Source organism: Macaca mulatta, chromosome 12, assembly GCF_049350105.2.
Source record: "Macaca mulatta isolate MMU2019108-1 chromosome 12, T2T-MMU8v2.0, whole genome shotgun sequence".
Lineage (NCBI taxonomy): Eukaryota > Metazoa > Chordata > Mammalia > Primates > Cercopithecidae > Macaca > Macaca mulatta.
Genome location: NC_133417.1, coordinates 134454830 through 134471447, shown reverse-complemented (window position 1 = coordinate 134471447; position 16618 = coordinate 134454830). Strand labels below are relative to the sequence as shown.

At 41.2% G+C, this 16618-nt stretch overlaps 1 protein-coding gene across 3 annotated transcripts in view; it reads left to right on the top strand.

Moving 5' to 3' along the window:
* Nucleotides 1-16618, top strand: part of PID1 (phosphotyrosine interaction domain containing 1) — a 253653-nt gene that overhangs the window by 46689 nt on the left and 190346 nt on the right. The window contains exon 1 of one of the 3 annotated variants that reach the window (XM_077956494.1): nucleotides 4926-4940. The gene's annotated coding sequence lies outside the window, so the exon portion shown is untranslated. 3 annotated transcript variants of the gene reach the window in all.

Below are 16618 nucleotides of genomic sequence, written 5' to 3'. Positions count from 1 at the left end.
TCCCCTTTCTTTGCATCATTGCCAACATTGGTTATTTTTTGACTTTTTAATAATAGCTATTCTGACCTTGGAATACTACATAGCCATACAAATGAATGAAATAATGTCCTTTGAAGCAACGTGGATGCAGCTGGAAGCCATTATCCTCAGTGAATTAATGCAGAAACAGAAAATCAAATACCACCTATTATCACTTATAAATGGGAACTAAATAATGGGTACACATGGACATAAAGGTGGAAACAGTAGACACTGGGGTCTCCAAAAGCCAGGAGGGAGGAAGGGGATCAGGAGTTGAAAAACTGCCGATTGGGTACTATGTCCACTATTTGGGCGATGTGTCCGATAGAAACCCAAAGCTCAGCATTATGCAATATATCCATGTAACAAACCTGCATAGGTATCCCCCGAATCTAAAATAAAAGAAAAATAGAAAGTGTTTTTCCATCTAACACTTGCCACAGTTTTAGCTGGAGGTTACTGTCGGCTTCACAGATGAGAAAACCAAGGTGCAGAAGCCTGTCTAGAGCCCCATGGCAGACAGAGTTGTAGCCCAGTAGGAGCCTTCACTGTTCTCACTCCAGACTCCACATAGCTAACCACCCTGTGCTCTTAGAATAATTTCCATCCTGACTGTTAGAATACAGTGAAGGAAGAAATTAGCACTTTGTTTTGCAGACTTGTTAGATTTCCATAAGGTGAACAATAGTGTAGCTGAAAGCAAATAATAGAAGACACTGGGAAAATATTTGCATTGAATATGACAGTCAAAGGGTTAAATTTTGTAACAAAGGTTTTAACCAATGCATTTATCAACACCATGTTGATAAATGGATAAAAGGATGTGAATAAACATTAGAATATGCTTAGTAAACACATTTGAAAAAATTAAGCTTCTTAATAAAAGAAATGCAGATTAAAGTAATAATGAGATAGCATTTTGCATATTTCAAATGAATAATTGTGGGGTTTTTTGGTTGTTTCTTAGGCTAATACTAGGGAAATTACTAGGCCCTTGGTATGGTGGCAATGGAATTTGAACAGTCACTTTGGAAAAGCAATTTGGCAGCAATTATAAGGAATCATAAAATTTCTACATACTTTGACCTAGCCATCCCACTCCTGGGAATTTGTCCTGAGGCAATTATTAAAAAGACAACGAAAGCCATGTGTAGGAAAAAGTTAACTGCAATAATATTTATAATAGTGAAAATTGGAAGTCACCTAAAGGTCTCATAACAGGAACTGATTTGGTAAATTATGGGTCTGTGTATTAGGGTTCTCCAGAGAAACAGAACCAATAGGGTACACACACACGTGTGTGTGTGTGTGTACACGTGTGTGTGTGAAGAGACTTTTTAAAATTAGGAATTGGCTTATATGATTTTGGAGGCTGAGAAATCCAGATCCAGGAGAGCTGATGGTGTAGGTTCCTTAGAAGTCCTAACTGGAAGTCAGGAGAAGACTGATGTCTTAGTTCAAAGACAGTCAGGTGGAGAGAGTCATTCTTTCATACTCAGCCTTGCATTCTATTCAGGCCTTCAGCAGGTTGGGTGAGGTTTGTGTACCCTGGGGAGGACAACCCGCTTACTCAATTTTGCTGACTCTATTATTAGTCTCATCTAGAAGCACCCTCATAGACACATGGAAGAATAATGTTTAACCAAACATCTGGGCACCCTGTGGTCCAGTCAAGTTGACACATAGAATTAACTCTCACAGTCTGTATAACCATCAAATTAATTATAAAAGCCATATAGTAGTATGAAAAACTAACGATGTCAATTGAAAAAGGGAAGAAAAACTATATTTATACTATGCTTTTAATTGCAAAAATGTCCACATGTAGATTAGTATTAAGAGTAAGTACAGAAAATAAAAATAACAATAGTGACCGTAGCAGGATGGGGAAGTTATGGCTCATGCAGACCCGTGAACACATGGGCTTTTTGTGGCACTGGCACATGGTTCAATGTAAGTGGAGTTCTGGGTGCATGAAGGGGAGTGTTCCAAGATCAGGTTGAGTAGAAGTTAGAGCTAAGTAAGGAAAATTGTTTGATATCATCCTAAAGAGTTTGAACTTTGTTCTTATAGACATTGGAAAGCCAATGAACATGTTATAAGTAAATTTATATTTGGGGAATTCTGACAGCACTGAAGGCTTCTGAGTGGGAGAGGGGTGCTTTGGAGGACTTTGTAATACTCTAGGCAGGAGGTGAGAGCCTCAACTAGTAATGGCAGTGTGGTCATGGAGAGGAGTAGAGTTGCTTGACAGGAATGTCAGAGGCGGGGATACTCGGCATTTGCCAAGTGCTCAGATGTGGACATGTGGGAAAGGAAGGAGGGAAGCAGGACTGCCACTCTTTTGGCTTGGATGAATGTGGTTAAGAGGAATGGGGAGGGAGGCAACATGCCAGGTTCCATGTTGAGTTTACTGATAGTCAGGTCATCAAGAGGCATCCTGTGTTTCTTCCACGAGACAGTTGGAATATGGATCTTTTCCTTGGGAGAGAGGGAATGGTGGTGGAACTTGAGCATGATTATTTGTGGCCATAGGTGAAATTGGGAGAGCGTGGGATGCCTAGAGAAACTGAATATCAGGAGGAAAGAAGATGGCTGAGGGCAGAACCCTGGGGAATTCTAAGGTTTAAAGATGGAAGGTGGCATTGATGAACAGCTGGGGAAGGAGTAGTTTGAGGTAGATGTGCAGATGGAATGAAGCGAAGGTCTCAAGAAGAGGGAGTAGATGGTGGAGCCAAAGAGGGCTGCAGATTTAGAAGGCTAAAGTCTCTTAGGTGGCCTTTGGATAGCCTGTTGTACCTTGGACCATGCAGGTTACAGTGGATTATGGAGTGGGGACAGAAGTGGAGGAAGGAGCCAGAGAACATGGAGTGAGAAGGTAAAGGAAAGTGATGCAGTAGATACATGGCTCTAAAGTACTCAGGACTTTCAGAGGCTTAAGCATAGGGTGACCAACTGTCCCACTTTGCCTGATACTAAGGGCGTTCCCTGGTTGTGGAATTGCATTCCCCAAATTAGGAAGGTCTTGGGCATACTGAGACAAGTTGGCCACCATACTTAAAAGTATGTAAGCTAACGTATCTGTTCTCTAAGGGGTTAGAGCTGGATGGGGATTCCAGATGTATGTATGTGAAGCAGTTAAATGCCAATACAAGGGGGCAAGTCTGCACCGATCGGGCAATTCAGTGGGACAGAAAGTTTGGGAATGTTTTTGAAAATATTTATGGGTTAAAGCAATTTGGTGAAATTTTGGGAAAAATGAGCTGAGTTTTTTTGTTTCTAATTCTTTTTTTTCACTAAAATATCAAGACAGAGTAGCACAATAAAACTGTAGCGAATAAAGCACTGGTATAAACATTGTCAGTTTTAAGCTAAATAGCTTCCTTATTGAGTTTTCTAATTACTGTTTGATTTATTTAGTTTTAATTTTACTCCAAAGGGAATAAAAACTTGTAACAACACCTCATTAATTTGCATTAATGGGGAGGTGGAGTGCTATTTGATATGGGCAAACACTGAGTTTACAGAAATTCAATGCTAATAGCCCCTCCATCCTAGAAAAGACCCAAGTTGTGCAGTGGGGCCGACTGAACTCATAGAATCACCTCCTTGTTTGCCAGGCTGGGCCCTGCCTGCCGCCATCCCTGGGTGTTGGAGTTCCCACCCCTAGTTCAGTTTCCTGGCACAGGCTCCCAATCGCATTGCCTATTGGTTCACTGGAGAGCATGGGCCACTGGAGTCTTGGCGTCCAACCCATGTGGGCTTGGGGCCAACTTCGGGCTCTCTGTGACTCATTTTCCTCATCAGTTGTACAGTCCTTTTGTGAGAATTAAAAGCAATGTTTGTGCATTAAGGATGCCCCTCCATCTGGGGCTCTCTCACCTGGCTGCTTGCCACTTGCTAGTTCTAGACAAGTCACCCAACATTTCCATGCCTCAGTTTTCTCTGTAAATGAGATTTAAAGTGTCATGGGAGCCTGGGCAACATAATAAGACCCTGTGTATACAAAAAAATAAGAAAATAAATGGGCATGGTGGAGTGTACCTGTGGTCCTGGCTACTTGGGAGGCTGAGGTGAGAGGATCACTCTAGCTTGGGAGATCAAGTCTGCAGTGAGCCGCAGCTATGACACTGCACTCCAGCCTGAGTGACAGAGTGTGTCCTTGAATCAAGAAAAAGTCCCCAAAACAAAAGGACAAATGGTGTTATGGAATTTACAGTCAATCACATATATAGAGTGCTTAGCTCAGTGTTCCCACATTATTATTCTTAGTCCCTCTTTAACCATTTACTAGCTATGTGACCTTAGACATGTGTCTGTCTTTCTCTTTATTTCCTTATCTACAACAATGACAAAAAATAAATAAAAGAGGGCTTGACCAGACACAGTGGCTCATGCTTATAATCCCAGTGCTTTGAGAGGTCCAGGCGGGAGGATCATTTGAGGCCAGTAGAACTTATCGAGACTCTGTCTCTATGAAAAGTTAAAAAAATTAGCCAGGTGTGGTGGTGTACACCTATAGTCCTCCTAGCACTTGGGGGGCTGAGGTGGGAGGATCACTTGAGCCTAGGAGTTTGAAGCTGCAATGAGCTATGATTGTGCCACTGCATTCCAGCCTGGGCAACAAAGTGAGGCTGATACGGTTTGGCTGTGGCCCCACCCAAATCTCATTTTGAACTGTCATTCCCATAATCCCCACATTTTGTGGGAGGGACCCAGTGGGAGGTGATTGAATCATGGGGGCGGTTCCCCCATGCTGCTGTTCTTGTGATAGTTCTCACAACATCTGATGGTTTTATAAGGGGCTTCCCCCGACTTCTCTCTGCACTTCTTCTTGCTGTTGCTATGTGAAGGACGTGTTTGCTGCCCCTTTTGCTATGCTTGTAAGTTTCCTGAGGCATCTCCAGCCCTGTGGAACTGTGAGTCAGTTAAATCTCTTTCCTTTATAAAATACCCAGCCTCGGGTGTATCTTTATTAGCAGTGTGAGAATGGACTAATACAGAGACCCTGTCTCTAAAAAATAAATAAGTAAGTAAATAAATTAATTAAAAGGGCCTGAACTAGGTAATTTGTAGAGTCTTGCCCAGTTTTTGAAGATTGTGTTTTCTGTACCGTCAACTGAAGCTTGGGCTGAGGGTTAATAAATGTGTATTACTGTGGTGGCTTGAGAGACTGGCTTCAGGAGAAGATTTCAATTTAGCATATCCTGACCTTTGAAAGTGAGAATTTAGTTGAGGACAAAAGACTTCAAGAGGGTCTACAAAGAAAGGAGTATGGATCAAGATTAGTCTGTTTTTATGCAGATCCATGCAGAGGGTTTCTGTTGAGTAAATCAATAAATTGGGCAGAGTGTGGGCTTGTTTGCCTGCATCCCTGCTACTTGTCTTCTCTTTGTTACCATAGCTCCTTCTTTCCCACTCTGCAGTCTGGCCTGTGTCTTTGGACTTTGGTCATCAGTCCACTCCTTCTTTCTTCCCTAAATCCCAGGGCTCCTAACCTGACCTCTGTATATGGAATCTGCTTTCAGACTGAGCTCATACACTTTCTCTCAAATGCTGGACATCCTACCTATTTGCTTACCTGTCCTCTGAGACCTGTCTGCACCATCCTCCCTTTGGGTGACATTTCTATCCTCCAGGTAATTGCTGACCCTGGTTTTGGCCTCTATCCTGCCTTGTGCTGTTGCTGGCAAAGCTTCAGCTTGGTTCCATTATTGATTTCTGCAGCGTGTGCAGGAAGAATTACTCTGTGATTACGACTTGTGCAACTCGACAGTATATGGACAGGGGTTGAATGGGCACAAAATTTGTCAGTCATTTTTTTTCTATATTTCTTTTATTGTCATGCCTTTTTTTTTCTCAGGAAACAAAATTGTAGAGAAGTTATTTCAAGTGATAAAAATTCATGAATCTCTACAAGCCTATGTCGTTAACTTTTGTATTAGTTCATGTCGAATCATTTCAATCCACTGCTATATTCCAGGCACTCTCACAAGCCCCCTTTGGTCCATTGAAAAGGAATTAGTACTTTAGTGGAGGATAAAAATAATAACTGGTTAATGAAAGTAAAGGACTATTACAGAGATAGATATGTACAAAGATTTTGGGCTGCACAGCTGAGGAAACACTCAATTGTCTGGAATTAGGCTTGGGGAGTATTCCCAGCAGAAGTGACCATTAGGCTGAATCTTAGAGGTCATTATAGATGGAGATGGAGAACACAGTATAGTGAAAGGCTCGGAGGAATGAAATATGTGTTAGAAATGGACTGGTTTGGGGTAGTTGGAGGGTGCATGAGGAGAAGATTAAGCAAGAAAGGTAGAACTAGGACCATGTTTAGACCTACCTTGGAATGCTATAAGAAGCAGATTGTCTGGTGGTGATAGGGAATTCTTACAAAATCAGAATGCATTGACTCTAAGTTAGTGACTTTTTTACCATGAGGAACTTGGGAAATAATGATTGTTCATTTCACATTGAGTATCTCTGCATTATTTGAAGCTTTTGGAGATCTTCTTTATAGGACTAGTGATTCTGGCTCCTCTTTGTAAATTACCAGTTATATATTGACCTTCTCCAACCAGCCCTGAGTTTGAGCTGGGTCTCATGTTTTCTGTGGCATCCTCTCTGTCTGCTGGTGGAGCCACATGCTGCTCTCCCACCCTCCATCTCTCTCCGTTCTCTCATCCCAAGTGAGATTAGCGAATCTTGTTTACTTCACAGCCAGGGCCAAGGAGAGGCTTTGAATGAATAATTTCTGACTGTATTTCTTCTTGGTGCTGTTTTCTCTCCAGAAAGGCACTATCATTAATTAAAGCAAAGTAAACAAAGCAAATCCTGAGCAGCTGAGCTTCATATTTTAAAAGACCCATAAACCTCATCAGCATAAAATAAATTAAGTTTGGAGCTTACCAAGTGCACACTTTCATTTTGATGGAGTGTTTCACGCTCTGGATAGAATCTTCTGAAGTCATCCAGAGCTCAGACAGGGCTCCCTGTAGATCCTGGACAAAAATGGGCTCTGTCTCCATTTGGCTGCTCCAGCAAGGAGGCTAATGGAAAGTAAAGGACACTGGTAGCCGATTCCAGCAGCCTTGAATGTGGACCTCTGGGCCATGGTTGTATAGTGGTTTTATCTACTTATCTATTTAAAAGTGCTTGAGATGTGTACATTTCACTGTGTAAATTATACCCCCAATAAAATTCTAAGTAAACAAAAACAGTTATCTGCTTATTTAAGAAATCTTCTTTCTCCTTTGCTTTTTTTTAAAAAAAATATATATGTATATATAAAATGAGAGTTCTAAAGCGCCTTTTTCAGGAGAGAATTTTGAAAATTAAAAGGACAGTGACAGTAACAATATCATTTGCAGCTCTGGGACAGTCACTTTTTTGTATTAGTTTTCTCTTTTGAAAGTGGCATGCCAGGTTCTTGGTTTTGTTCACGGGTTTTGTTTCTGGTTTATTTCCTCCTCATATGAGAAGCATACTTAAGAAATACTTTGTAAAAACCTGTATAGTTTTTTTTTTTAAATTTTTTACTTTTTAAGAGCTTGATAACTTGAGGATTACTCACATTTTTTAAAAAGGTTAAAACCTAAGGCCCCAATCTACCAACTCTGATTCATAGCATCTGCATCATTTTTCTGCTCTTTTCTCTGAGACATGGTCATTTAGCTACTGGTCTTCATGGCGATAGTATATTCTTCTTCCTGTGAGTCCTTACCTATGCAGCTTTCTCATCCCACTGTTTTGGAAAGGAAAACCATCAGAACACCTGAGACAATGAGGCTGGATACTGGAGGTGAGAAGCAGACTGTCAGTATCAAGCTCTGAACTGGGAGGAGAAGCCTTCCAATGAATCTGAGCGTCCACTTCTCCTCCACAGCTGCTGATGCACTTGCCCCCTGGACATGTTGAGGGGGACCACGTGGCAAGCATCATAGTTGACGTTAGCTATTTTAAAAAGCTGTCTTTGTAGTTCATTCTTCCGCTGCCTGGGAGTCTGCCAGTGGAGTCACAAGGCCAAGTATTGACGGCTTCACCTTCCGAGAGCCTTCTTAAAGTTGAGTGTCTGGCTATCAAGCCAGAAAGGAGATGGGTCACTGAGGGGGACATCCTCTTCCACAGGAAAAATGAGGTTTTGCTGAACTCCTCATGGCATTCAGTGATTTCCGGACCACACTCTGCAGAGGTGATTCTGCTGTCTCACAAAGGATTTTGATTTTGATTATGCTTTTAAAGTATCTTTTCATTAGTTGGAAACCGTAATACAAGGAGGCACAAATGGTTGACTGTGTTATGCACTACATTTTAACAGGCTGGTTGGTAAACCACCAGTATATTAATTGGAGATCATGGGTATGAATTTAATTCTTTTATTCACTTTATTCTGATTTTATCATAAAATTTCTCTACCATATCTGTGTACATATTTGAACTTATGATAAAACGTGTTCCCGATTAGATGCTAACGCTGTTCGTTTTAGGAGTCAAGCCTACACCTGTCTATACATACCCTTTTCATGGGAACTCCCCATTGTGGTACATTTCAGTGCTCAGTTGAGTGTAGGAACGCCCAGGTGCCCCTGGTTGACCCTTGCTCTGCTCATGGTCAAGTGAAATTGTGAGAATGAAGAAACACGCTGCAACCTAGTGTATTTTAAGTGAGTATGTGAAACTTTAAGGCAGAACTACCCTGAATAGCACCAAAAGATAAATGAATAAATGATACGTTGAGGAAAATGTATTGCAAGACATTTGACTAACAAAGGTACTATTCTCTTAATATGCCACATGCTTTCACAATCAATATGAAAAAGACAAGCAATCCGGTAGAAAAATGGTCAAAAGACTCAAATAGAGCCACAGGAAGTACTGATTTTCAATAAACATGCCTAAAAGTGTTCAGCCTCATTCAGTTAATAAACTGTAAAATATAACAATAGTTAGAGTTCCCTTGCCCACCACTCCCCTCTGCTGCAGACCCAACTATCGTGTCAGGCAAGTAGCAGTTAAAAAGTGGGATAAAGCCCATGCTGTTGGATGAGGGATAATAGGTGCTTTCCTATATTGTTGTTATTTGCAGGAGTGCTAATTTTTCTAAATGTCCATATATGATTAGTAAAATAGTATCATGATTTATTACAACACTATTGAGCCTAAGGAAAGGAGAGAGAGAGATAGGGGAGCTATGCTGTTAGGGGGAAATGTTGGATATATAGTAAAAATAAAAAGTAAACTGTAAAATAGTACATATGGTATGATCACTTTTATATGTGTGTGTGTCTGTGTATATATCTGTATAAAAAACGAAAGAAGAGGCTGGGACCGGTGGCTCACGCCTGTAATCCCAGCACTTTGGTAGGCTGAGGCGAGTGGATTACGAGGTCAGGAGATTGTAGCCATCCTGGCTAACAAGGTGAAACCCTGTCTCTACTAAAAATACAAAAAGAAATTAGCCGGGCATGGTGGCGGGTGCCTGTAGTCCCAATTACTCGGGTGGCTGAGGCAGGAGAATGGCATGAACCCAGGAGACAGAGCTTGTAGTGAGCTGAGATGGCGCCACTGCACTCCAGCCTTCCAGCCTGGGTGACAGAGTGAGACTCCATCTCAAAAAAAAAAAAAAAAAAGAAAAAGAAAGAAAGAAGAGTCTTCCTGTGCTTACAAATATACTGAAATTTCTGGAGTGAGATGTAAAACAAAAACAAAAGCAAAATAAAACAAGTCAACAACAGAAAACCCTGCTGATGGTGGTAGACTTTGGGGTTTCACACTGATATTTAGCGTGTAAGTATCAATCTTTTTTTTTTTTTTTTTTGTCTGTCGCCCAGGCTGGAGCGCAGTGGCCGGATCTCAGCTCGCTGCAAGCTCCGCCTCCCGGGTTCACGCCATTCTCCTGCCTCAGCCTCCCGAGTAGCTGGGACTACAGGCGCCTGCCACCTCGCCCAGCTAGTTTTTTTGTATTTTTTAGTAGAGACGGGGTTTCACCGTGTTAGCCAGGATGGTCTCGATCTCCTGACCTCGTGATCCGCCCGTCTCGGCCTCCAAAAGTGCTGGGATTACAGGCTTGAGCCACCGCGCCCAGCCTCAGTCTTTTATATTTCATTTTATGTTCTTCAATATCACTTCAATTTCATTTTTTACAGTAAACAGGTAGATCTTTAGTGATAAGAAAACTAATTAATAAAACAGTGCTCGATTCTTTCTCATTCTCTAATAATGTCCTAATCTTCCCTCATATCTGATTCTAGAATCCTGTTTTTTCAAATCCAGATACTTGTAGATTTGTTTTTAATTGATGAAGTCTTCAGTATCTTTAGGATCTACTTCTTAAGTCGGTATATTTTGGCTGACTTGCCTTGACAGCTCACTGGACCCTCAGCAGCAGGGAAGGGCAGGGTGGAAGAACACCATGCTTACCCCGGATGAGGGATCCTCTGCTTCAGGCTCTCGGTCAAGAGCAGTGGTTAGGCAAATACCCCCCAGTGAGACAACTTGGGTTTAGATCTTTGCTCTACCACTTGCTAGAGTTATGCTGTTGGGCAAGTTACTTTCTCAGCCTCTGTTCCACACTATAAAACAGGACTACTGATAATGTTAACCACACAAAATGGTATGAATGAAAAGTTATGCTACTAACAAACATTACTTAGAAGAGAATCTGGAACGCAGTCTCGATTATATTGGATGTGGTCACTCTTTCATTTCTGTTTGTTTATAGACATGCCCGCCTCTGCTCCGTCTTTCAGTTTCCTTACCTGTTATTAAAGAGAGCTAAATGAGATACCGTGGAAGGTCTTCTTCATGTTCAAAGGGTAATGATGTAATATTTGTATTTCCGATGCACTCCAAATTAAATTCTATATAGTTTAAGATTATGTAGAGTTGTTTGTGGTATTTGATTGTGAATTTACTGCTTCATTTTTTTTTTTTAAATCAAGGGTCCTTCGGTAGCTTAAATGAAGACAACATGTTGCATGATTTCTGGGTTCTTTTCTCATTGACAGAAATTATATACATCTGTACCAAGTCAATGTCACATGTCTGTTGTGCTGAAGACTGGGAATAGAAGGAAGATATAATGTTTACCTTTGAGAGGCACAGGGGTATATGACTTAAAGAATTTTGGGAAAGTGACTGATCATAAAATGGACTGTTTTGGTCAACATGTTATTGACTGAGAAACTGATTGGAAGAACTGTGAGCAGTTTGCTATTCTTGTAAGGAACCCTAGAGTTTAGAATATGGAAACTACCCTTCCCTGAATCAATGCTTGTTCTAGCTTTCTGGATTCTAGGTTTTGCTTTTGTATTTGACTCATATACTCTGAATTTAGTTTTTCTGATTGGAAAAAGCCAACCTTGGATGCAGACGAATGATGTAGACAGATGCATCCTTGAAAGAAATGGCACTCAAAATGGCTGGAGAGCCTGGTGCAGTTGAATGAGGATTATGGTTGGATGGTGAATTGGAGGTGGAGGGCAAGGGGGTGGGCTGCCCACTGTGTGCTGGGCCCTATGCTCTGCCTGTTTATCTAACTCAATTCTCATGAATTATCCTGGAAGTTGGACATTTTACCAGTGACAAATGGAGGCTTAGAGGGTTTAATTTCCCCATCTGAAGCTTTAAGGTAGTAAGCTACAGAACCTGGATTGGAGTCCAGGCCTGACCTGCTCCTTAACTCCTACATTTTTCTTGCTACTTCTGGTCTCCTTGCTTAAATTTGTTTTATTTCACGAATCATAGAGTATATTTTTAACCCCTTCCTCTGGGCATCATTAATTTGTGTTGGTCACAAAGGGGATTCAATTTGAGAGTATGTTTGAGGAACTAGCTCGGGGTCACGGGATGAGGATGGGGTGAGAGGGTGTATGTCAGGTGGGTCAGCCGGGATGTGTGGGACAGGAGAATGGCTGGAATCTGGGGGTGGGAGCTCCTGCATTCTAAATTTGTCTCTTCCACTTGCCTTGCTGTGCTTTGAGCTCAGTCATGAATCCTCAATTTTCTCACATGTGAAATGGGGACAATATTACTTAATTATTATCTACCTATTATTACCTAATGGGAGTATCTGTGCACCTCCCAACCACATTCTAAACCTTCAGATAACAGGGTTGAGCACAAGGCCCAGTCTTTGTTAAACAAACCTTTTGTTATATCTTTGTGCCCTACTCCTATGAGCATTTTTAACGTAGAAATGACAATCTAAAATAGGACATCAGAGAGGACACTTCTCCAAATCCGACTCCCCTTTCAGCTCTAGATAGAACACAGAGTCCTACTTCACACTTGCATTCATTTCTTAGTGACATTCTCATGGGAGTTTCCTGTTCCTACTGTAGGGGAACCTGGGTTGTGTTTCTTTTGACAGAAGAGGGAAAAATGAAGACATTGTGCAACATGTGGCAGCTGTAACATCTCTCTGTGATGAATTACTACTTACTCTTGGTGAACTTCAATAAGTTGTCCTCTGAAAGGGAATTCTAAATTTCTCCAGAAGAAACTTTTAGACACCTGATTCGAGGGCATTGAGGAAAATTGTATTTTAAGCCTGACTTAGGAAAAAAAATAGGCGGAACCCTCAAACGGGTGTTTCTCCTTTGTCCTCCCCTCTCCCTCCAAAAATGCAAATTCGAAGAAAAAGAGACCATGATAAAGACCTAACTTTACAGACACACTGAGTAGGTCTGGAATTGTTTTACATTAAACCAGTCTGATGCTGTCTATGTTTGTGCAACTGTAATGTTAAAACTGATTTTAGAAGAATGACTTTGAGATCAACTGAGATTCTGATTTACTGGAGAAAGCTGCAGTTGCTTTCAGAATTGTGTCCAGCCTTACGTTGAGTAAGAAATTCAGTCGAGAACATGTAATTTTCTTAAAGTTCTGATTAATTGAAATTTTCTAATATATTGTCCCAAACGTTTCACTGCATGCTGCTGTTGGAAGGGATGTGTGTAGCTGCGTTGTGACGCTTTCTTTCCCAGAAACTTTCTTTTCTGACAACCTCATTTATCCAGAACACAACCAGAGTCTGGCAATAGTGGGAAAGAAAGTCCTCTGGAACTCAGACAGCTGCCACAAAGCCCATGCATCACATTCTGTAGAAGAGATAGATAGAGCGCTCACACATGGACATTAGAAAGAGAATGTGGTGCTTTTATGGCTAAAGGCAGAGTATATACATTTCTCAATATCCTGGAGAGCATTTCTCCATTTTAGCCCAGTAACAAAATTTATGTTCAAATGGGTAAGAAATATGACCAATAAACAGCTAAATTTTACTCGTGTAGTCTGTTTAAGAAAACCACAAGCATGCAAATAAAGAGTTTTCATTCATCACTGTCCATTTAAGACTTGGCATTGGAAGAGATCAGCTTTGCATTTAGACTACTGTCCCCAGAACAGTTACTGTTCAAAATGTTGAATGAACAAGTAAGTGAAAGACAGAAGGGATATATGCATTAGATTATGTGGGATGCCCATGTCTCAGCAACCTGCACAAAATAGGTGTTACTGTAATTTTGAATCAAGTAAATGCTCCTTTGCTCAATTCTGATTTGTGTTCAACCTGTTTCCACTAAACCAACCTCTCCTATTTGTTTACATATTCTTTGTATAATCTCTTTTATATCATCATTTCACTGTCCCCAAGTTGCTCTCCTTTTCTCACTTTTGGGGACAGAATACAACATTGCCACAATAAATACTTCTTCATTGTAAGGCAGCTTTGTTTGGAATGGGGCTTTAGAAACTAGTAGTTGATGCAGTTTTTAGCACTGACTGTCTGAAGCCACAGAAAGCTTGATTAAATTTTATTTAAGTATACCTAATTAAAACCTGTTGACTCAAAATAAATGGAAAAAGTGATAATCGTCCTTAACTGTTTTTGCCAAGCTTTCACCAAGCTTTCCCTAAGCTTTTAGGTGTCCCCCCTGGAGGGGACCGCTGCTGCTGGCAGATACCAGAGCTTGCCTGGAAAGATAGAGCTTTTTTCCTGAACTGCCAGAGTTCACTGCCGGCTTGTAGCACTGTATGGGCACATTGCATTCACTCATTTTCCTATGTGCTCAACAAAATACCTGTACATAAAGAATTTATAAGATGAAAAGCTATGTTGTTTGAGTTTTATCTTTACTTATGTAGCAAAAGATGCTGAGAAAAGTGACTTGAAGTCTTCCGACTTTTCCCTTCTAGGTTTTTCTTTTCTTTTCTTTTCTTTTCTTTTTTTTTTTTTTTAAGACGGAGTCTCGCTCTGTCACCCAGGCTGGAGTGCAGTGGCGCGATCTCGGCTCACTGCAAGCTCTGCCTCCCGGGTTCATGCCATTCTCCTGCCTCAGCCTCCCAAGTAGCTGGGACTATAGGCACCTGCCACCACGCCCGACTAATTTTTTTGTATTTTTAGTAGAGACGGGGTTTCACTGTGTTAGCCAGAATGGTCTCGATCTCCTGACCTGATGATCCACCCGCCTCGGCCTCCCAAAGTGCTGGGATTACAGGCGTGAGCCACTGAGCCCGGCCTTCCTTTATAGGTTTTTGTGTTACCTCCTTGCTTCCTGTTTGGAATGGATCCTGCCCCTCCCCTTTACATATTTTACTTTTTTTTTTTTTTTTTTAAGTTCAAGTAGTCGCTGTCTGATACTAAACCATCTCAGAGGTCATGTCAAGAGAAAGAAAAGTTAATAAACAAAAATTTAGGGAAGCGGGCTTTATAAAAAGTAATTACCTTGTTCTTGGGAGATATTTTATGGTTTGAAAAAAGGTGATTATGGTGAGGATTTTCAAAATGTATGTTCATTTTCGTTGGTAATAACCTTTCCTTGATAGAGCTGTCATGGTAGCCTGCTATCAATCTGATCCTAGGTGCTTGAATTTTGAATGCTCTGGAGGCTCAGAATTTCTGCCCTTAAGCAATTGACAAATAAAAATGAATCTGAATAGGCATGGAGGACCTATTATACTTAGAATTAAAAATAAACTTATCTAGGAGATGAAAATGAATAGCATTCCACTTACATTTTAAGTAAGGACATCTCAAGGATGATGAAGGATCACTATTTTTCAAAGCCAAAGGATTCCAGGCTAGGTTGCAGTAATTAATAGGACCTAATACATGAAGTGGACAAAACATGATCGATGTTTAATTTCCAGGTCCTCATTCAAAGTTGTATTCCTGGACAACTGGTTGGCTCTCTTCCATGTGGTGATTCAGGGACGCAGGCCTCTTCCCCACTGTGGTTGCACTGCCCCTGTGGCCTCATTGACTGCACCTGGTTGGCACAAGTGGAAAGGTAGCATGAAGAGGCACAGCTACTTCCTTGAAGATTTTGCTCATAAGAGGCAGATGTTCTTTCTGCTCACATTCCATTGGCTAGAACTCAGTCATCAGTTCATACCTAATTACAAAGTAGATGGAGAAATGTGGCCCAGATGAGTGCCCACAAAAAAGAGAAGCAGACTCTGGTGACCAGCCAGCATCCCAGCCATGGAAACTATGTAGGTGAGGGTTTGCAAGTGGTTGACCCACAACCCACATTTGCCCTGCTGGTGTAGTTCCTTTGGCCAGTACAGTGCTTATAGAATTTTTACATTGTAGCAAGCACCAAAAGATGAGGACATTTTGCATAAGATGTGGCCCTCTCAGGTGTGGCCTTTTTTAAAACCTTTGACAGTCTGACAGTGTTAATTCTACATTTCTTTTTTTTCTTTCTTTCTTTTTTTTTTTTGCTGGCACCAAGTGAGACTTTATTTTTAGTTTAATCAGAAGAACTCAAAAAGAATTAAGTGAAAGAGGAGTGACTTGTTCTTAACTGAGTTAGTTTTTGTTTGTTTGTTTTTTGAGACAGAGTCTCACACTATTGTCTAGGCTGGAGTGCAGTGGTGTGATCTTAGCTCACTGCAATCTCTGCCTCCCAGGTTCAAGCGATTCTCCTGCCTCAGCCTCCAAGTAACTGGGATTACAGGCGCCTGCCACCATGCCCGACTAATTTTTTGTACTTTTAGTAGAGACAGGGTTTCACTATGTTGGCCTTGGATGCTTGACCTCGTGATCCACCCACCTTGGCCTCCCAAAGTGCTAGGATTACAGTTGTGAGCCACTGCACCCAGCCAATCCCACATTTCTATTTGCTACTCTAGCCTAAAATTGAACAGCAACTCTACCTTCAAAGGGAGCATGCACTTCTTTTGTTTGCCACAGTTCTGGCTACTTCCTGTCACCCCCCATTCTTACTCTCCAGCCATGAAAGCCAAGTATCATTTGCCATTTATCATCTTACACCAGGGCTCTTCTCTAATTTTCACTAACTGTGCAACTCCAGGATTGGAAACCAGAGCACTGATTAATACCCTTTCTGTCCCTTTCCCTGTCCCTCTCCCTCTTCCTGTTTCTCCTCCTGCCTCCTACTTCCCTTTCTCATTATACAACAGAAGTTAAGGGACACATTTTGCTTTGAAACTGAGGATGAATAAATAATAGTTGGGTTAGTTAAGAAATATTTCAGTTAGTTTATATAATTACAAATGCTACTGGAAGGAAAGAAGACAAAGAGGAAGGCAGGGAGGGAGGGCAGAAAGGAAGGAGGAGAATGAAGGA